Source organism: Protopterus annectens, chromosome 5.part1 (assembly GCF_019279795.1).
Source record: "Protopterus annectens isolate FY-2018-M chromosome 5.part1, PAN1.0, whole genome shotgun sequence".
In the NCBI taxonomy this organism is placed as follows: domain Eukaryota; kingdom Metazoa; phylum Chordata; order Ceratodontiformes; family Protopteridae; genus Protopterus; species Protopterus annectens.
The window spans coordinates 351,505,009-351,527,837 of NC_056736.1; positions in this window are offsets into that span (position 1 = coordinate 351,505,009).

Genomic DNA, 22,829 nt, shown 5'->3' on the forward strand with positions numbered 1-22,829 from the left:
TTCTCACTACACCTTTCTAAACATACTGGAAAATATTAAGATAGAACCAAACACCATAATACTGGGTGATTTTAACTACCCTGCCATTAACTGGGAAAACTACTCATGTCCCAACACCTTTGCATAGCGGTTCTTGGAATTCATAAATTCCAACGCCCTGGATCAACTAATCCATAGTCCCACCAGGGGCTCCAATATCCTAGACCTGGTCATTACTAACATGGGAAATCAATGCTCCATACCTATGGTCACCCCCTCGTTAGTCAGGTCTGACCATAAGCTAATCACCCTTAACATCCACATCCCACCCCCCAGTAAAGAAACCACCATAAAAAACTTCTCCAAAGCCAACTTCATGCTACTCAAGTCAGAAGTGACAAACTTCATGACACCCATGCAGACGGGAACTGAAAGTTCAACTGCTGAGTCCTACACTAAGGCACTGTACGAGCACATCCACTCATGCATGAATCGTGCCATCCCAAATAGAATCAAAATGCTCTCATCCAAAAAAAGGAAGCCAGTCTGGTGGTCCCCTGCCATAAACAAACTTTACAACAAAAGGAAGAAACTTTTGCAGAAAAGAGGAAAATCCCAGGATGCAAAAAACTCCCTTACTGGCCTCAGTAAGAAACTGAGAAGCCTCATAAAATCCTCCAAAGCTAGTTACGAAAATAAAATTGCCAAAGATTCCAAAGACAACCACAAAGCATTCTATAACTATGTCAAGAATCTAAATGGCAATGCTCAGATCTGCTCTGAGCTAAAACAGAATGGCATTCAATATACTGATCCGAAGGATATTGCCAATATCCTGGCAGATCGATTCAGTGCCAACTTCACCCCCCTCTCACCCCCTAAATGGCCCATCTCAATACCGGAAGATTGCCAAATTCCAGTAATAACGGCCACACAGGTACAAAACGCACTCTCTAAAGCCAAGAATACAGTATCCATGGGACCAGATGACATCCCGGGCTGTGTACTACATGAACTACAATATGAACTGGCACCTCACCTAAGTGTCATGTTTAATCATAGCCTCACCTCAGGTTTCATGCCCATTGAGTGGCGCAGAGCTGCAGTTATCCCAATCCACAAGGGGGGATCCACCTTGGATCCCGGAAACTACCGTCCCATCAGTCTGACAAGCCTTATCTGCAAGGCCATGGAGCGTATTATCATGGAACTTATAAACAAAGACATTGGCAACCTTCAAACACTGGACCCCACCCAGTTTGGGTTTGTGAAGGGCCGATCTTGTCTCCTGAACCTGATTGACTTCTTTGAATCAGTCTCCAGAGCCATGGACAAGGGTAAGGTGGTCCACACAGCCTATCTAGACCTTGCCAAGGTGTTTGACACCATCCCCCACTCTGGAATCATAGATAAACTTACTAAGTTGGGCATTAATCCCTATGTCACCCAATGGGTTGCTAAATGGCTTACTGACAGTACCCACACTGTAAAAGTAGTCGACTCCAAATCCAGCTCCAGACAAGTGACAAGTGGAGTACCTCAGGGTTCAGTCCTGGGGCTGCTCTTGTTTGGCATCTACTTCTCTGAAGTACAGGTCAACACTAAGGGACTCTGGCTAACAAAGTTTGCAGATGACTGCAAACTGGGAGCCATTATTGAATCCGCAAATGATGTGGATACTCTACAAAAGGGCCTTACAGAAACAGATGCTTGGTGCCAGAGCCATGGGCTCAAGCTCAATGCCAAGAAATGTATTGTTATCCCTTTTGGGAAAAAACATGTATCCATGAATTACCATATAGGTGGCAGTACACTAAACACAGAAAGTGTGATAAGAGACTTAGGGACACAGGTGGACAGTGGTCTCACCTTCGATAACCACATCGCCACAACAGTCAGGAAATCCTTCTATGTGGTACACCTCATCACGAAGGGCTTTTCAGCCAGAAAAAAGGAGGTCATTGTCCCACTGTACTCATCCCTCATTAGACCCATTATAGAATACAACACCCCAGTTGGTATGTACCTCTCAAGACATCTGCAACAACTGGAAAGACCTCAGAAATACCTCACTAAAAGAATCACAGGCCTAAAGCAGATGCCCTACGCTGACCGCCTTAAAAAACTCCAGCTATACTCTGTTGCATATCGTCTACTCAGAGGCGATCTCTGCTTAACATACAAGGCCATGTCAAACCCAGAGCTGTTGGACATGCTACACTTAAAGAAATCCCAATCCCTCAGAGCTACACGCTCCAGGGATCTAAACCTTGTCATCACAATAAACAAAACATGCTGGAGGGATAGGTTCCTGACCCAGAGACTCCCCAGACTCTGGAATAGATTGCCCATACATGTCAAGCAGAGTGCCTCTTTGGACCTCTTCAAGAGGAACCTTGACGATTGGATGGGAGAAAGGAAATTCACCCCAGGGATCACGTCAGTCGCCCTGCTAGACAGGGGTCCAGGAAAGTAAATAATGTGGGAAGAAATAGCCAGGGAATTGCTATGGCTAGGCTTGTATAGGCCCTAGGGCTGATAGCCTAGTACCAACCTATGAACCTATGAACCTATGAACATATTAGATGCCTTATTTTGTCTATATGGATCAGTAAATGAGAGATTTTTGCTGATACATCATTCAACACTATGCTTCACTGAAAAAGGAGAGAATTAAGATTAACAATGTAATGATTTATTAACTTAATTCATACGCATTAAAATTCATGTAGTTTATTTACATTTTGTGCCAAATTTGCCAACATGTTAAACTGACACTTGAGGATTCAGAAACATCACTTTTACGATTATGTCTAATCATACTCTGTTAACTGGGCATGCTTGATGAATCACAATGTTCATTAAGAATGTATGTGGTCAGGGAAGTGTGTGCAATGAGCAGCTCCACTTTGTGATAGCAATGGGGATCTTTAGCAAGATCAAGTAGGGGCCATGGTGTGACCACAGGAAAGTACGAGCAGCACTAGTCCTTCACTGTTGAGTATGAACCTCAAGGAAATTCAGTGCAAACCCATGACCAGTTGCAGCAAGAAAAAGGTTTGTGGCCCTACAAGGTTATGTGTTGATCCATTTTTTAACAAAAGGATTCATTAATGCTGAGAAGATAGTAGTGGAAGGTAGTAAGAAAAGTGTGATTAAGATAGGAAAGTAGAGGAGGTAGTAGGACCTCAAGAGCAAATATAAAACAATGGGCTTTGCTTGGTTTTATACGATTTCAGTTGTTTTTTGTGATTCTTGGTTTGAGTTCAAAATAGGTGTTCTAACTGGAGTGCTCTCAAACAATCTGGAAGTATAATCACTGATAAGTATAAGTCTTGGCACTTTAACTTTTCAGAGTTCTGCATTGTCTTAATTTTTGCCTGATTGAATTATTTTATATATTTGCTGACTGAATTAATTTATATATTTGCTGGCATTGTTTTTCTATTTCTGATCTCCTCTGAAACTGGTCTCTCTCTATTTTTGTGGTGGTGTTAAAGTCTATAAAACTGGTCTAACAGCTTTTTTATTATCTGATTGCTTCAAGGCTTGCTGATTTAAAATAGCCCCTGTTTGTAAATCCTGCATACACTGTTGGAAACTCCTTGTGTTCTGACTGAAGAGTGCTCTCAAACAATCTGGAAATATAATCGCTGATAAGTATAATTCTTGGCACTTTAACTTTTCAGAATTCTGCATTGTCTTAATTTTTTCCTGATTGAATTATTTTATATATTTGCTGACTGAATTATTTTATATATTTGCTGGCGTTTTTTTATTTTTGTTTCTGATCTCTTCTGAAACTATTTTTCTCACTCCCACACGCCCTATTCCTGTGGTGTTTGTTATAGTTGGTGGCTTTGTAGTTTCCCACCCATACTGTAAATTTGATCTGGGGCACTCCTCCCAGTCTAGTGTTCATTCTACCTAATACAGAGAGAACATTTGAGAAGGCCAACCCACTTAAGTTCTTAACCTTGAATTATCTTCTGCTCCTCCTTCCTCCTCTTGTACTTTACTAACAAACAAACAAACAAAACAATATCTCCTTGTGTTCTGAGTGCTGAGCATGCTTCTCAGCTGATAAGTATTTGTTGGCACTTCTTAACTGTTCAGATTTGAATAAAATAACAATTGAATTTAGTTCAGAATACATTTTGAATAAATTACATTTATTTAAACTGTACTTGCTTTCATACTGCTACACACTCAAGTGTGCTAGCTTGCACTGCACTTGAATTGTTTTTAGTGCTGTTTTTAGCTGCTTTCTGAAAAAAAATCTAAGCTTGTTTCCTGCCTTTCCTGTAACTAGTCTAGTCTAGATACAGATTTGCTGTATCCAGGACTGTTGGGAAGCTTCTGAGCCCCCCAGCCTTTTTGTGTTGGAGGGAAGCCTTCTAGCTTATCAGTGGGTGTGATAAGCATTAGGTGGCCTATCCACCACAAGATGAGTGGTTTCTGGCCCAGAAATAGTAGTAATTGGGCCTTTGGGCAGTTTTTCCATCTCTTTCAACTTTCTGGTTTAAAAGCCCATGTTTGCACTTGTTTCCTGCCTTTCTTGTAATCAGTCTAGTCTAGATACAGATGTGCTGTATCCCAGACTGTTGGTGAGCTTCTGAGTCCCAAGTCTTTCTGTGTTGGAGAGAAGCCTTCTAGCTTATCAGTGGGAGTGGTAAGCACTAGGTAGCCTATCTACCATGAGGTGAGTGGCTTTTGGTCCATAAATTGTAGTTTATTGGTCGTTTGGGCAGTTTTTCCATCTCTTTCAATTTTCTGGTTTAAAACCCTGCATTTGTGCTTGTTTCCTGCCTTTCTGTAACTAGTCTAGTCCAGATACAGATTTGCTGTATCCAGGACTGTTGGTAAGCTTCTGAGCTCCCCCCAAGCCCTTCTGTGTTGGAGGGAAGCCTTCTAGCTTATCAGTGGAAGTGGTAAGCACTAGGTAGCCTATCTACTACAAGAGGAGTGGTTTCTGGCCCAGAAATTGTAGTTATTGGCTATTTGGGCAGTTTTTCCATCTCTTTCAACTTTCTGGTTTAAAAGCCCGTGTTTGGGCTTGTTCCCTGCCTTTCCTGTAATTAGCCTAGTCCAGGTACAGATTTGCTGTATCCAGGACTGTTTGTAAGCTTCTGAGCCCTCTAAGCCTTTCTATGTTGGAGGGAAGCCTTCTAGCTTATCAGTGGGAGTGGGAGTGGTAAGTACTCGGTAGCCTATCTACCACAAGAGGAGTGGTTTATGGCCCAGAAATTGTAGTTTATTGGCAATTTGGGCAGTTCTTCCATCTCTTTTTACTCTCTGGTTTAAAAGCCCGTGTTTGTGCTTGTTTCCCACCTTTCCTGTAACTAGTCTAGTCCAGGTACAGATTTGCTGTATCCAGGACTATTTATAAGCTTGTGAGACCCTCAAGCCTTTCTGTACTGGAGGGAAGCCTTCTAGCTTATCAGTGGGAGTGGTAATCACTAGGTAGCCTATCTACCACAGGAGGAGTGTTTTTTGGCCCAGACATTGTAGCTTATTGGCCGTTTGGGCAGTTTTTTTCCATCTCTTTCAACTTTCTGGTTTAAAAATCCACATCTGCACTTGTTTCTCACCTTTCCTGTACCTAATCTAGTCCAGATACACATTTGCTGCATCCAGAACTGTTTGTAAGCTTCTGAGCGGTGCCAAAAATCTGCTCTTCAATTTTTCCCTTAGATCTGCTAGTTCTCTCCTCTCTTGCACTTTTACTAGCTTATTAGTTTAGCACTTTACCAGAATTATTGCAGCACACAAAAATGCTACCAGCGCTAAAGGTCAGTGCTTTCTCCTATTAACCTGGTGAACTTGGGCATCCTGAGGCAATGTAGCAACTGCCTCATGTGCACTGACACCCCTCTCCTCTTACCTCCCAACATTCAGACTTGTGAGAGCTGCACTTATATATCCAAATTGGAAGCCACGCACTCTCCAGCCAAGACCAGAATAGCTGGTCAAGAGGAGAAGGTCAACACTTGCACCACACCACATGGAACACATAGCCTTCTAAAACACACATCAGCACTGCCTTTACATAAAAACACAAACCACATACTTACCTTCACGGAGGCTCTCAATAAAAATCTACCCAAACAGCAGAGATCTCCAAGGCAGAAACGCACCCATCCACCACAACACAACACTAATCACGAGACACATAACTCTCCTAAACAGTGTGCCACTCAACCAAAGCCCCTAAGGCAAAACAGAATGCCCAACACACTAGTCATAGGTGACTTGATAGTGAGGCACACTGATGTCCCACTCACTAGGTTAAATAAGGAGAAAGTAACAGTCAGCTGCCTGTCAGGCACCAGGATCCACCACATAACGCATGCACTCGGGTCCCTCAACAACAGCTACAAATATGTCATTGTACATGTGGGTGTGAATGACCTGAGACATACCTCCCTGGACTACATGAAAAGAGACATGGAGGAGCTCTTGGATTATGTAGCCTAGGTGGGTATGACCCTAGCTCTGAGCAGCATCCTACCATCATCCAGAATGATACCACAGTACAAGCAGAAAATTATTGATTTCAACAATTGGCTAAGTTTCTGGTGTCATTCTAAGGGGATCCAGTATCTGTCTGCCTGGGATGACATGACTGACAGACCTTGACGCTTTGTCAGAGATCTCTCACCCCTGGGCTTTTGGATACTGGCCAAGGCTCTTGCCATCCCTATAGTGCCTTTTTTAGGTGGTGTTCAAAAGACCAAATTACCACCATAACAGCTACAAACAAATGCAATCTGAGAGTCATGCTCCTCAATGCTAGATGTCTAAATCTCAAAATGCACTCACTTGAAACACTCCTTAAAATGGAGAACAGAGATTGGGTTCAAGGCAGCAGAAAGCACCCCTGCACTACCAGGCTGTAACTCATTCCACACATTTTGGCTCCAGATGATGGACTGAAGCTCCAAAGGTGGTGGTGTTTCCATATTCATAAAGGATGCGCACACTTCCAGACTGGTAGCCCAACATAATGCATCTGAGATACTTCAGGTGCAGCTAACATTGGGTAAGACAGCGATTCAGGTCGTAGCCTGCTATAGGGCCCCAACCATATCCCTACGTTCCTATGCACCCTAGAGAATATAAGGGTCCAACCCAACACTCAAATACTGGGCGACTTCAACTACCCATCCATTAACTGGGAAAACAACTCATGTACCAATACACTTGCCCAATGCTTTCTGGAATTCATTAATTCCAATGCTCTGGACCAGCTTGATTTTACCCCCACTAGAGGTAGCAACATCCTTGACCTGGTCATTACTAAAATGGGCGACCGTTGCTTTACACCAATAGCCAACTCCTCCCTGGTTAGATCTGACCACAAACTAATCACCTTGGAAATCCACACCCTCCCCGCAAATGTAACCACCATGATAAACTTCTCCAAAGCTAACTTTGGGCACCCAAAAACAGAGGTGGCTAAATTCACGGCACCCACGCAAATGGAGAATAATTGCATGACTACCAAATCATACACCAATGCACTGTACAAACACGTACACAAATGCATGGATCTTGCCATACCCTATAGAACCAAGACACTCTCCTCAAAAAAAAAAAAAAGGAAGCCAATCTGGTGGTCCCCTGCCACAAACAAGCTTCACAACAGAAGGAGGAAACTGATGCGGAATAAGGAGAAGTCCCAAGACTGGAAAAACTCCCTTATTAGCCTCAACAAAAGGTTGTGATCCCTCATCAAATCCTCTAAAGCTAGCTATGAAAACAGACTTGCAACAGATAGTAAAGACAACCACAAGGCCTTCTATAGTTATGTAAAGAATCTCCACAGCAATACCCTGATTTGCTCTAAGCTACTGCACAATGGTACCTCCTATACCGAGCCAACAGATATTGCCAATTTTCTGTCCGACAGATTCAGTGCTAACTTTACCCCTCAACCCCTACCCCCCAAGGACCAATCACAATACCAGTAGATTGCCAGTCACCCAGTATTACTGCTGCACAGGTTAAAGCAGCACTGTCCATGGCCAAGAATACAGCTTCTATGGGACCTGACAATATCCCTGGCTGTGTTCTACATGAACTACAGAGTGAACTGGCACCTCTCCTGTGTGTCCTGTTCAATCACAGCCTCACATCAGACTTTGTCCCTACTGAATGGTGCACTACTACAGTCATCCCTCTCCATAAAGAAGGAGCGACTACAGACCCCTGGAATTATTGGCCAATTAGCCTGATGAGTCTGATATGCAAAGCTATGGAACGCATCATCATGGACCTAATAAACAAGAATATAGGAAATCTCCAAACTCTGGATCCTACACAGTTTGGTTTTGTGAAGGGTAGATCATGCCTGCTCACCTTGGTAGACTTCTTTGAGTCAGTCACCAGAGTGTGGATGAAGGCAAGGTGGTTCATACAGCCTACCTTGATCTGGCCAAGGCCTTTGATACCATTCCTCACTCAGGAATCATAGAAAAACTCACTAAGCTAGGCACAAACCCCTGTATCACTAGGTGGGTTGCAAACTGGCTCACAGACAGAACCAACAGTGTGAAAGTAGCTGACTCCAAGTCAGTCTGCTGACCAGTCATGAGTGTAGCCCCCCAAGGGTTCAGTCCTGGGTCCTCTCCTGTTTGGTATCTACTTCTCTGAAGTCCAGGACAACACGAAGGGACGCTGGTGTGCAGAGAATTGCAAGTTGGGAGCTATTATTAACTCCCCAAGTGATGCTGACATCCTACAGAAAGGCCTCAATGACACCAATGACTGCTGCCAGAACCATGACCTTTAGCTCAATGCCAATAAATGTGTTGTTATCCCCCTTGGGAAACACCTGGTTCCCTTGAATTACCACATGAGTGGTAGTCCACTGAACACAGAAGGAGTTATAAGAGATCTGGGAACACAGGCTGACAGCAACCTCGTTTTGACCACCACATTGCCACTGTGATCAGAAAGCCCTTCTATGTGGCACATCTCATTACTAAGGGTTTTGCATTCAGGAAGGAAGAGGTCATTGTCTCCCTCTACTCTTCCCTCATTAGGCCAATCATCGAGAACAATGCCCCATTTGGCATATACCTCACTAGACCCCTGCAACAATTGGAGAGGCCGCAAAAGTATCTCACAAAGAGGATCCTAGGCCTTAAACACTTGTCCTATATGGACAGACTCAAAAAACTCCAACTATTCTGTCTCATATTGCCTACTTAGAGGTGATCTCTGCTTGACTTACAAAGCCATGTCTGACCCAGCTCTGTTAGAAATGCTACATCTAAAGAAATCCTAATTCCTTCACACCACACACTCCAGAGACCTCAACCTCATTGCCACAATCAACAGAACATTCTGGAGGGACAAGTTCATAACCCAAAGACTGCCCATGCTATGGAATAGACTTCCCATACATGTCAAGCAGAGCACCTCACTGGCCCTCTTCAGGAGAAATCTTGATGAATGGATGGGAAATAGAAAATTCACCCCAGGGATCCCTCCAGTGGCTCTACTTGACAAAGGCACTAGGAACTAAGGTCGGATGGGACGATGCCAGGGTAATCCTCTGGGCTAGGCTTATAAAGGCTCCAGGGCCATTAGTCTAGTACACACCTATGAACCTATAAAACAGACAAGACTGCAAAGGGAGATGATGACACAATCAAGGATGTGGAAGACAGTGGAGAAGGAGGTACAAATCACACAGATATCAATTTCAAGTAATTGAAGATAAAAGAGTTTTGTTAAAAAAACATGACAGTTGGGGTATAGAAAGGTAACAAGATATATCGACCAAAAGCAGTTATGATATCAGCAAAGTCTTATCACTGTTCCTGTTCTATAACACAAATACCATGAACAATAATCTACTACCTAAGGGGACATAAACCTTCAGCACTCTTTACTTACACTGTATAAAACACTTCATTTACAGGAGCTAAGAAAGTAATCACACTCATGCTGTCAGTGAAGCACACAGCAGCAGGTGATTGCTACACACATGCAGAATGACATAATAAAATACACAAAAAACATTCAACCCTTAGGGAACTTGAAATTTCAACCTTTCCTTCTTATACTGTATAACGGGTGCCTATCAGCATCTCGAACCTTGACAATATCGAATACGATATTGTCGACGCGAGAATGCCAAAAGTGCAGAACAATAAACGGGTAAATGGAAATCTCCATAAGGGCAGATTTCCATTTACTACAATGTAATGCGGTCTCAGAGTTGGTATATTTAAGTAATGGGGGGTGTGGGGGGGTGCAGGGGTGCTTGCCCCCCTGCCTCCACCCTTCAGTTTTTTTTTTTTGTTTGCTTTATTTGTTTTTTTTATATCGGCATTCAAAAATGTAATAGTTCGATCATTTCAGTTTGATATTTTGTGATTCAAACTATTACATTTTCGATATGCTGATATAGACCCTGTATAACACTCTTTAATTACAGGTTTACCTGTGGAAGCAGTCATACCCAAGATGTCAGTGAAGCATATAGTAAGTGATTGTTACACACTTGTAGAATGACAGAATAAAAGACAGAAAAAGCCATTTAACCCTGCGAGTATCTGAACCTTCAAACTGCTCTACTTGCATGATACAAAGCACTGCATTTACAGGCTGTGCTATGAAAGCTGCCACACTAAAATTACCAGTGGAGCACATAACAGATGATTGGCACACATTTGCAGCTTGTCAGAATAACAGAAACCAAAAAAAAAAAAACATTCAGCCACAAGGGGTCTTGAATCCTGAACAACCTCCACTTACAATGCAGAAAGAATATCATTCACAGGCTAAACTATGGAAATAGTCACACTGAAGGCATCAGCTTTACACTATGTTTTACATGCAGATTGTTGTGCAAAGCTGATTGGCTCATTTGGGCACCTGATGCTGGCTGAGGCCAATATACATGGTGCATGGTAGTGATTTTACTTAATCATTGCTATACTAAGAACAATACCACTCCTTATCTGTTGTACATGGGCATCAGCAGTGCTCTTTTTCATCCACTGTACACAATGTGATCACAATAAAGAAGTGATTTGGAAGCCCTATATGGGCATGGATGAAGTGTGCCTATCTATTTTTGACCAGATTTAAGGTTGGAAACAAGAGAAATAGAAGAAAGCAAGCAGAGGGTACAACAGAAGATGAGCAACTAAGGAATGAATGGGATGGAGGTGGGGACATGTGCCCATTTTTCACATGTAATGAAAAAGAAAGTTGGGCAAATAAGTAAGAGATGTAAGAGGTAGGTAAGAGAGTTAGATTAGGTAGAAGGAGAGGACAGATGTGACTGTCAGGATGTGCATGAGAATACAGTAAGGGAGGGGAATACAGTGCCAAAGGAGACATCAGATAAACAGAGAGAAGACAATGATGAGGAGAGGCTTGAATAACCAATAGGGGTGGGAGTGGAAACAAAAGGGAGGGAATCACCAGATTGGAGGATAAGATCGGATGTTTACAGCTGCAGTCTCTTCTGGTTGAGACCCAGTGGAAGATTTGTCAACACTTTGGGTACCATCAGCACCAGGTCCTGTCTCACATGGTAGAGATAGTGCTAGACAGGGATGTAACTCAATGAGTCAACAGAGGATGTTCTCCATTTTGCTGATTTGGTCATCCAACTACATGTCAATAATCTCCTCCATAATGTCTTAAAGCTGGTGATGGGTGACAAATGGGTAACATACACTGTCGCTGCTACCAGTGGGTATAGATCTACCAGCATCCAGTGCAGGATTGCATGAACTGGGTGATACAGCTAGGACAGGAAGGGGAAAGGTTATGGTTGCAGGCTGGGACCAAGATTTGCTGGGTGCTTCTGGTGGTGGTGCTGGTAGCATTCCTGCTGCCATTTGTAGTGGGCTAACAGGCCTTGCTACAAGGATGGGTGCAAGTTGTTATGCTGATGCATACAGTGGTTAAATAAATGTAGATAAAATAATAAACAAAATAAATGTATTTAAGAGAAAAGATAGTGGGGGGAATATAAATACAATGAGAAACTGAAGCTTTTATATATATATGCGCGTGCGTGCGTGCGTGCATGCGTGCGCGTGTGTGTGTGTGTGTGTGTGTGTGTGTAGATATATATATATAGAGAGAGAGAGAGAGAGAGAGAGAGAGAGAGAGAGATTATGCTGCTCTTAAACAAAATATATGTAATGGACCAAAACCAATTCTCAATTTAACAAGGTTGTTAGTACACACAACAGAAAGGGAGACCTGAACGATCTGCCGTCATTACCTGGATTTTGACAGATAGAAGATTAAATTAGACCAACCAACAGATGTCTCTAGTCCAAGATGTAGTAATGATGTCTGAGACAAGTATACATAATACAAAAAAACATGTTGATCAGACCTGTCATTTCACCCACAGGGTATATGCAAACATGTCCACTCAACCAATAATAATAATAATTCATATTTGCCCCTTCTAATGGTGCACTTATTATAATGAAACAGACAAAAGAAAACTTAAAAAAAAGCCTTAAATATTTAATGGTAACACAAGAGAGAGAAGGAAATTGAACTGACAGGCATTCTACTCATCCACCTATAAAAGCAGATACACTCACGAACACATTAATAACAGTCATACTGTTTCCTTTGAGCTGTGGAAGTAATGACAGAAGTGGTACGGGTGTATGAAAGATATGCATTTTGGAAATGAATTGTTATTACTGTTAATATTCACAGCAAGACAGTCTGAAGCATAAACACTCACCCCACCACTCTCTTGGGCACTCCAGTCTTCTCCTGTGCAGCTGCCTATTCCTTTTGATATCTTCAGGGGTGATAGACATAAACAGAACACTGTGTAATATTTATGTAGGGTATGCCGTGCACATTTAAATGTGCAGCTAACATAAGGTCTACTCACAGTACATAGGTGGTGTCTTCTCATTACCTCCATCCTCCCATCAGTGTAGGAAGTTCAGGACTGCCGTGTCTCATGTCACTGCAATGATGGCAGCACTCCTCTTCCTTGTGTGGGGTGCCAGTTGCATGGGTCAGAGCCTGAAGTAAACTATTCCAGGCTTCAGTTTTATGCTGAGAACATTTATAGCCTCCTTCAGAAGCCTCTGGTTGTAATTCTGATGGAGAAGATGAAGAAATATTTTTGTCTCCTCCTTGTGCCACCTTTGCACTTTAACAGGAGCAGTATCCCATCCTTCTCCAGTCATGATGTCTCACCTTGAAGAATCTCAGGAAAATGGCTGAGAAGTGGGACCCAAATCAGTTCTTATGTGTCCCATCTGCTCTGCAATGATAGGTGTCAACAGGCACCTTATTTGCACAAAGCATGTCAAACTTAGACAATACAGGTACAATATTATTATGGTTCATAATGGCACTTTAAGGTGCGAAACATGGCAATCATCAATCCTGGTATATGCTGTTAAGAGATCAGCCATTACAGTGACTCCATGTGCAGGCAGTTACATATGGAATTACATCACCCCTTCAAAGCATGGCCTGGACGGCATGAACAGTGCTGCCAATAGGGACCAAGGTGTGGGCATTGAGTAGACTTCTGTATGATGGTTATCAGGTCATCTTGTAATAAGCTGAGCCCTAGTTAGCATAATAACTGCACCCAGCCAGGTGAATCTGCATGATATAAGCATGACAAAAAGCAAAGGATCTCGTTATGCTATTGATGAAACCTCTGGAGCTCGTAGCTCAGTACCCTCAAAAGGTGAATTTCAAAAAAAAGCAGGATAGATTGCAAAAATATCTCTACTTGTGTCATATTTTATTTATTTTACATTTGTTGACCGGGAAAGTCCGACTGGGTATATGCCCATTTTCAGTTGAGGCCCAGGGAGAAAAGCTCCGTATATTCAGACATATGAGATTTACATAATATAAGAGTACAATCTAGCATATCAGATAAAAAAAGAAACAGTATAATTATAGTAAAGACACAGTTCAACAGGAGAAATGACCTATATGTCAGAGTATAATATCACAAGGAAGGCTCCATATATTCAGACAAGCAAAATTTCACATAATATAAGAGTATAATGTAGCATTTCAAAGGAAAAAAAAACAGCGTATTTATAGCAAGACAGAGTCTGACAAGTAATGACATATGTCAGAGTATAATAACAATATAAGGTGCAAGACATTTGCCTAGTAGCATTAATTTCTCACATAGAGAACATAGTAAACATCATACTGCAATTAGCTGCTAGTTAAAGGATATGAAATAGTAATGAAATACTGATAACCTATTGACAGCTAATAGTAGAGCTGGCAGCTAATTAGTGGTACAGGAGAAAGGGGGGGGATTAGCTGGGGTATGGACAAGGACATAGCCAGTAAGATTTTAGGTGTGCTTTAAGAGCGTTTTTGAAGAGATTGCTGGAAGGGAGGGTAGTTATGGCAGTGGGAAGTGAGTAGTACAAATCCATCCATTTATAATAAGACTGCTTCAGACTATCATTCAACCTTTTGACAAGAAGTTGTATGTTTGTTAACATTTTTAAGTGTGCTGAGAAAGGTGCATCGAGAGGGGAATTGCAACGGTACAGCAGTTACCAGCCTGCAGAAATGTTTAGCTTGATGGGAGACATACTCAGTGCACTGCTCAACAAATTTTGCTGTTGCACACATTTCACATGTATCCAGAGCCAGAATATTTGTAATAGTGATATTAACAGTCATTTCCCCTTAGACAGTTGCAATTTTGTGATTGTTTTCTGTGAGACATGTGCTCAGTAAACCTAGGTGGCTGATATTACATGCTATATAGTCAAGGAGAATACTATTGGTCTTACAATTTTAAGGGCCATGCAGGAACAGGCTGTTAATCTACTGTTTTCTATACTAGTATAACAATAACAATGCTTAAAAAACAGGCTAAGCAAAAACACACTATTGCATCTGCTTAGACATCATTCACATGTAAGGCCAAATTCTCTGTCATAGAGATTGAGGTGCTACTCCAGGCCCTCTATCTCCATGACTGATGGTTCTCTGGACTGTATGCAGTGGACCTGCCCTACCTTGACCATGCCTGTGAAGACACTGTAACCAATGTAAATGCAGATGGTGAGCAGGACTACAGTTATGAAATAGTGTGCAACAGTGCCACTGATATGATACAGGGTTCTCAATAAAGAACACAACTCCTGGTACCTAATTATAAGGCAATGGGTAGAGGGCCATCAAGATGGAGGAATTCCTGACCTCTCTCAAAAGGAGTGGCATCCCTACAGAGTCCCACAGTGTTGTGTTGCGTGTTGGGACAGAGCTGGGCAGGCCCCAGACAGAATCCATTGAGGATGCCCCAGGGTTGTAGACTTATTATTTTGTATTAGTACCTGCCAATCCTCTGTACCCTTTAGTCACTATATTTAATTAAAGTTATCTAACTTAAGATATACAGGTATATCTCTTACTATATTGAAGCATAATATGGATAAATGGATTGGAAACCACAAGTTCAGTCCTGAGTTTGCCATTTTTGTCACTTATGGATAGGGTAAAATGTAAATGTCTAGGCTGCTCATACTTAAAATTCCATGGCAAAAACTTCTTGGGAGTACATGGTTAGGTTTCTGTGGATTCTCCAGGATCAATAACCTAGTAAGTACCAATGAACCTTTGAACCAATCAAAGTGCAACATTCACAGCCATCTGCAGAAGGTATGTAGATAAAGTATTGCATTTTATCATGTTTATATTTGTAAAACTGTCCATTACATGTATACTTCAGGTGCTGTGCCATACTTACACTGGATATTTTGTACTTTGGTGCATTCACAGGTGATTCTTTATCCAGCACTGCCCCTTACCTGAAGTTAAAGGATCTGCAGCCTCTGATAATGATGGTGGGGATGAGCTGGCACATTCAGGGAGTACAGCATTTGTGTTGGTCACAAGGAAGGTGACCACTGAATTCCAAGCACAGACTATAGACATAGCTCCCATGCCTATGGATACCCAGGCTACCCATACATCATAGAGAGGACAGGTTGATGGGACACTGTTAATGGGGCACTGTTAACCAGGGAAATGTGCTGGTCCCCAGTAGACAGATGTCAGACTCTATCCCTAGCACTCAGAGGCATAGGGGCTCAGACAAGGGGTTTGATAATTGTGTTCACTGTACACATGGTTACTACCTTCCTTCCTTCTGAGGTTGGTGTGCCCATCACAGTAGCCTAGTGTATTAGCAGGGCTGTCATGGAGGCATGGGCAAGTACCACCACAGCTATGGCCGAGATAGTGAGGGTGATGTTGGGTGTGCATGATGACCTCTAGGAGTGCATTCCTCACATGTGTGTGTGATTCCTTGGATAGACTCAGTCACAGACTGGAATGTGCAATGTCTTCTCTGGCTCACTTGCAAGGGTGAGGGGACATCAATGGGGCTGGTCATCTGCTTTATCTATTGATGTTAGCTAACATGACCATGGAGATTGAGATCCCATTCCCACAGTCCTAGCACTTCTACAGTAATATCTTGTGTGGCGGTGTCTATTCCCAGGAGTGGCTATCCCAATGGTTGTGGTCATCATCATGGTGGCATGTCTCATAGAAGACATTACTCAGGGTTACACAGCACAGCAGCATCCAGCTAGCGTCATGGTACATTTAGTGCAACTCCTGATAGAACCAGCATTCATGGGCACAGGGTGTTGAACCATCTGCCAAGCATGCCTTGGACCTGTCAAGTAAATGAAACCACAGTGCTATAACTATTGCTGAGACTATGTCCCTGCAAACCTACACCCACACTCATGCCACCACAGCCCCCAGTACATCACACACTTCCACTGACACTGGTCCTTTGCAACATTAACACCTCTCTCTTCCCAGTTCTGACATTTTACAGAAATGCACTTATTTATTTAATACTCCTCAACACTCACACTAATGCACTTCCCTGTGAAACAGATGCACTCCTGCACCCCCTTTTTCACCTCTATAAATGATGATAACTGTCCCCTGCCCTTTGTACATTCTTACTTGGGTTACCTATGCTTGTTTCACAGCATGGCCAGCCTATTCATAACATGGTGTTAATTTTTGCATTTGTCAGTTTTACTTTTGTAGTGCATCTGCTTAACTCTTGTATACTATGTTCTGAAGTTATATGCAAGTCATTGCCGCTTTGCTAGTGCCAAGGCATACTGTGCCTTGTCTTTTCTGGCATGAGCATCCCTGCTGCTGGCTCCTCCTGTAACTCAGCAATAAAAGGGGATCACAAAAAAGGAGACAAAACCTTGCAGCAAATCACCATATTGTCCAACAGTGACAGTTTTAAGCCTTGCTCCATGCACTCTGTGAGTTACTTGCATTGTGTGCTGGCTCGTCTTCTGACTCATCATCTGATTTAACCCCCACTGTCTGGTATGCTGGGGACTCCTGTTCCTGCAAATGATCACTGTGCTGTAACTGCTTTCTAAATAAGATATTGTATAACACTGAATTCATGGATAATATTTTTGCACATGTACCAGGGTCATACTGCTAGACAACACCGACTGAATCCTGAGAAAGAAAGCGGGTTCTCAGTAGTTCAAACACATGCTCCATAATATTTGTTGTATGAGACTGTGCAAGTTTGTACCCATTGTCTGTTTGATTTTGTAGATTTCTTATGGGTATCATGAGCCAAGGTTCCAATCTGAAATGCAGAAGTTACAACCTAGTTATCCTTCAGCACAGTATTTAAGTGGAGTCAGGATGATAAACTGTTAAAACAGCTGTTGATTTAACCTGAAAACAAACATAAAAAAAAATTTGATCATTTAAGATGAAAAACAGAAAAAAATGTTTACCAGCAAATCTCAGCAAAATGGCTATTTGGAGTATGTGAATAAATATTAAAAAAATCTGCAGTATGCACTTTCCTAGTAGAAAACTTCTAACCTAATAAACTTTCATTAATGTGTAAAACAGTTTTCTTACCTAAAATTATGTTCATGCATACAGCATTATCTGCACTAGAAGTTTTTATATTCTCCAGTGACAGGTAATCATTTCTGGTGTCTGCATGCATAGAAGGCTCCAGTTTGCCTTTCTCCAGGTGCTTCTGATGCTGTCATAGCTTTCACAAACTCATTGCATGGCTGTCAATCACCACCTCCAAATAAAATAATTAGGTGCTGCAGCCTCTTCGAGCTGGAGTGCTGCGCAGTTACAATTCTAACGCGTGACAGTGACAAAACCTAATAGGCATCCACGTACAAATAAGGTGGAATACTATTAAAGCGTTCTGATAGCTTCACAATGCTGCCAAACAATTGAGATGCATTCAAATGATTATATACTTTCTTCCTGAAAACACATAAGAATAGGAATGCTGGTAGTTTGCCAGTTTAAGTATTTTCATACTTTTGATATGTTAAGGAGTATTGAAGAAGTGTTGAAATTGTGCTTATTAATTTTGACATATTGTTGATTATGCAGAAAGGTCTGAATTTCAGTGTGTTTTGAAGCAACTTTGCAAGGCTAGCATGCTAGTTATTAGCTTGCATTGTTATGTTGTTGAAGACCTTCACTGCTGCCAGATATTTAAGCACAATATTCTATTTGGACTGGGGTCACTGCATTGGTGGTGCTGCTGTAGCGTTGTCGCCTCACAGTTAGACGTTGCCCATTCGATTCTCAGTTAGAGCGTTTTCTGTGTGTCGACATGCTTGAATGGGTGTTCCTTCATTGAAGGTTGTGCGTTAGGCCCGGCAAGCCAGCACCTAAAAATCTACTGCCAATCATTAGCGGACCGGAGTTCCGCTGTAGCGACCCCTAACCGGGAAAAGCCGAAAGACACAAACAAAGAAATTCTATTTGGACTGGCATGTCTGACCTCACATGATATTGTGACAAAATATATTACATAAGAAAGGTATCATAAATGGTTTTATGCAGAGATATGATACAGGAGCACAAGCTATGGGGTCAGAATCAGAAGTAACACAAATGGGGGTAGTGAAATTTAAACAAATGTTTCATGGTCTGTAGCCCAATGCCCTAACTAATTCAAAATGAAAACCCTGTTATCTTTGTACTGTTCAGAGGCCTCATTTGTTATAATTACACAATGTAGTCACAGATTATTATAGAAGCATTACTACCAGTTTTGTATGTACTAATTTTATTTTATTTTCCTTTATGTTAACTAAGTAGACCGGACCCATACATGTTTTTATAGCTATGACCTGCTGCAGAAAACATTCTGTAACTTCTGTTACAGAAAAAGTAATTTTGACTTTAGCTTCTGTTATGAATGTCACTGCTATTTTCTGCAAGTATGCACAGGTTGCTATAGCCCTTCAGAAGATTTCTAATATAAAGATGACTGACTTTTCAAATGGTTATGTAATACTCTATACAGGAAAGGCTGATTACCATAAACAAGGGAACAGCATTTCTGATGCTGACACAGAACAAAGGAAAATGGGAAGACCTGAGAAATGAACCACATTATAATGTAATAATTAATAGATGAAAAATAATTAAATACATGGAAACCATAGTAGTATTAGGACATATATGGCATATATTTGGTACTACAGTGTTAGCATCAATAGGAAAACAATTAGGACCCCATTGTTATTTCTTATCTATTTATTACTTGACATGTCAGTGCTAATCAGTGCTAGACATTTGGAGCATGGTCAAGTTGTTCTACCTCCAAAGGTTCAAGGGAGTAAGATGTCTGTTAATCTTCCGGGCTGCAGTTTACAAGAAATAGTAAGGTATATCGATAGAGAACTGATCCAACAAAAGAGAAATCCTGTTATAATGACAACACTCAAAGTATTCCCGTGGGATTATGCTATAGTGCAATTTAACCAATCTGGCAATTACGGAGTGCATTCGATTTCAAGTGAGTGTGGTTCCAAAATCACAAATGTTATGTTATGCAAGCACATTGAGTTGTCTGTTGTTCAGTTACCACATTAGCATTTATTTCACTCATGTGGTGTACCATTATTTTACAGACAGGTAGAATGGACAGATGGGTAGATAGAGAGATAGATCAATAGACAGACAGGTAGATGATAGAAAGATAGATAGATAGATAGATAGATAGATAGATAGATAGATAGATAGATAGATAGATAGATAGATAGATCGACAAATTAACAGGTAAATTAATAGCTGGGTAGAGAGGTAGATGAACAGAAAGATATATTTTGGCAGGAAGCTAGATTAAATTCACAGAAAAACAGACAGAAGGCTAAACAGCTAGCTAGATGGTTCATTTTGTTTTAAAATCGCCTGCTGGCCCTTAATCACCTGCACCTACAATTTTTTAAGACTGTGAATGTGAGGGTTGGGGGGATGGCACCCCCCACCCCCTTACAAACAGAATTAATTTAAAAGCAAATTGTTTTGACTAGTGTTATGGCTCTTAACAAATCCAAAACACACTAGCTATTGACAGGTAACCACCATTCATCAGTGTCAAGTTACACTGTTAGCACATTTTGACAGATATGGAGATACATCACTAATGTTCACCATAATCACCACCAGCTCTTGGGGATTTAACACAGAGTGAGATGGGGCAAAGTATCTCACTAGTCCCAGAAGATGATTAGGACAGAATAAAAACATCACAACAGTGTGGATTTCCAAGATTATAAAAAGAATCAGGATATTCCAAAAGATCCTAAGATGATTTAATTGCTTTTTACTAGTCTCCACCCTTTGTACAAGCTGACAAGTCACTGGATTTTATAAAATGTTGAATTTATGGGAGAACTGTTTGCCAAGGTACATGTTTTGATTATCAGCTTTGGCCACTGTCTGGTTATTGTATAGTCTGCCTTCTGATTGCTTAGTATTTACCTATGAATGACTGGAGCATTTTCAGGCTCATTTCTATCACTCAATTACATGCATAATTTACTCACATATCCTCTGTATTTATGTGGTTATTTCTGTAATTATGCATACATATAGTAACTGTGACAGTTCACTGTTACCATGCATACACATAGTAACAGTGAACTGAAAATCCCTTTCTAGTTGCTATGTTTTACCATTGATCGTGTCAGGCATTACGTGAATCTGTTGATGTGGGTAAGAGTTAGAATTCTGAGACCAACATTTTAAATTTTATGAAGGAGTATTTATTCTTATCCTGAGTTTGTAGCAATTCCTGGGTAAGATTATGTTTAGGAGATACCAGAGACAGTTACCTGCATGGGAGTATAAGAAGCCCTTCACAGAGATTACCATTACAAAGTTATTTTGATGCCATTTAGTGTGTCAGTCATGGTATTCCATATTTTAGAAGTCTATGGTCTGAAATGTCATACCATAGCCATTGAAATGTGCATGCCAGTCTAGTATTTGCTAAACACGTTTCCTCTTGCTTATATTATGGGTAGTTATATGACAATGGTAAATATCATCTCTTACTGTGTAACTCAGATGTGATGCGTACAATTACCTGTTCTGACAAGTACATATGCAAACAAACAAACAAATAAATAAATACTTCTTTACTCGTTAACCATATGTACAGTACAGGTGTATGCAACCTTTGTTAAATTTCTGATAGGATATAGGTAAATCAAACAATGAATGTTTGCTGAACATGATAATATTATCATTGCAGAACACATGTTGTGTGTGTCATCTCGTTCATTAATATATTGGTAAAATATTGAATATTTTGTAAGAGGGTTACTACTGCACACATGCACACAAGATATACACATACAGGTATGAACAAATTGTGCATAAGAACATCTGTATCTGGCATGCTTACCTGCTACAGTGTTGGGTACATGGAATTATGGTAAAGAATGCATCACACTCTGGTGCTACCTAGTTTTGCTTATGCATAACACTTTGCATGCTCATTGGCTATTTCCCACGATAATTGGACCTCACCCTATGCAACACTATTCAGTAGTACACTCTCTACCGCACCTCTTTCTTTCTTTTGCCTAGGCTAAATAAAATTAGCTTATCATGCATAAATGTTTGCTGTCTGAAGTGCTACTTCATGGTATATATTGTGGTGTCATGGTGCAGGATTATTTTGCTACATTGATATCTGTAAATAACCAATCACATTTCTAGTTATACTGCTTATGAAACATGCTAATAACAATAATTTCATAGTATATACTGTGCCCAGTTACATTAAAGTTATTATTCATTGGTGGACAACTAACCACTTCCAATGGTCACTTTATTTAATTCAATAAACCAGAAAGCCATATCCTAACTTGACATGCGAAGCTCACAAGACATGAAGCATCTATAATGCCAGTCTACCTGACACCATGATTTTGGAATGTGGGAGGAAATGGGGTAATCCATCAAAAATACATGTGAATGTGGGAAAATCATATAAATTCCACAGAAAAGACAGCTCATTCAAAAATGAAACTAGGAAATAAAGCATTGTGAGGCAGTAATGCTAACTGCTGCTCTGCAATACTGTGCATCTTCTAAGCAGATAGCTATAATTTTGTGCATATGTTAATGGCTATAGTGTTTAGTTTCTTCTCTGTGCATAGTTAGGAAGACCAAGATGTATAGGTTCATAGGTTCATAGGTTCATACTAGGCTATCTGCCCTAGGGCATTTATAAGCCTAGCCAGAATATGTTTGGCTTTCGCCACCCATTTTAAATTTATTTTGCTATGCCCTTTTTCAAGGTTAGTATACTGTGCCTCTGTCTAACAGTGACACAGAAGTGATACCCGGGGTAAACCTACGATCTCCCATCCACTCATCAAGATTCCTCTTGAACAGAGTCAATGAGGGACTCTGCCTTACCTGGACTGGGATTTTATTCCAGAGTGAAGGGAGCCTCTGGGTTATGAATCTGTTCCTCCAGCATGTCC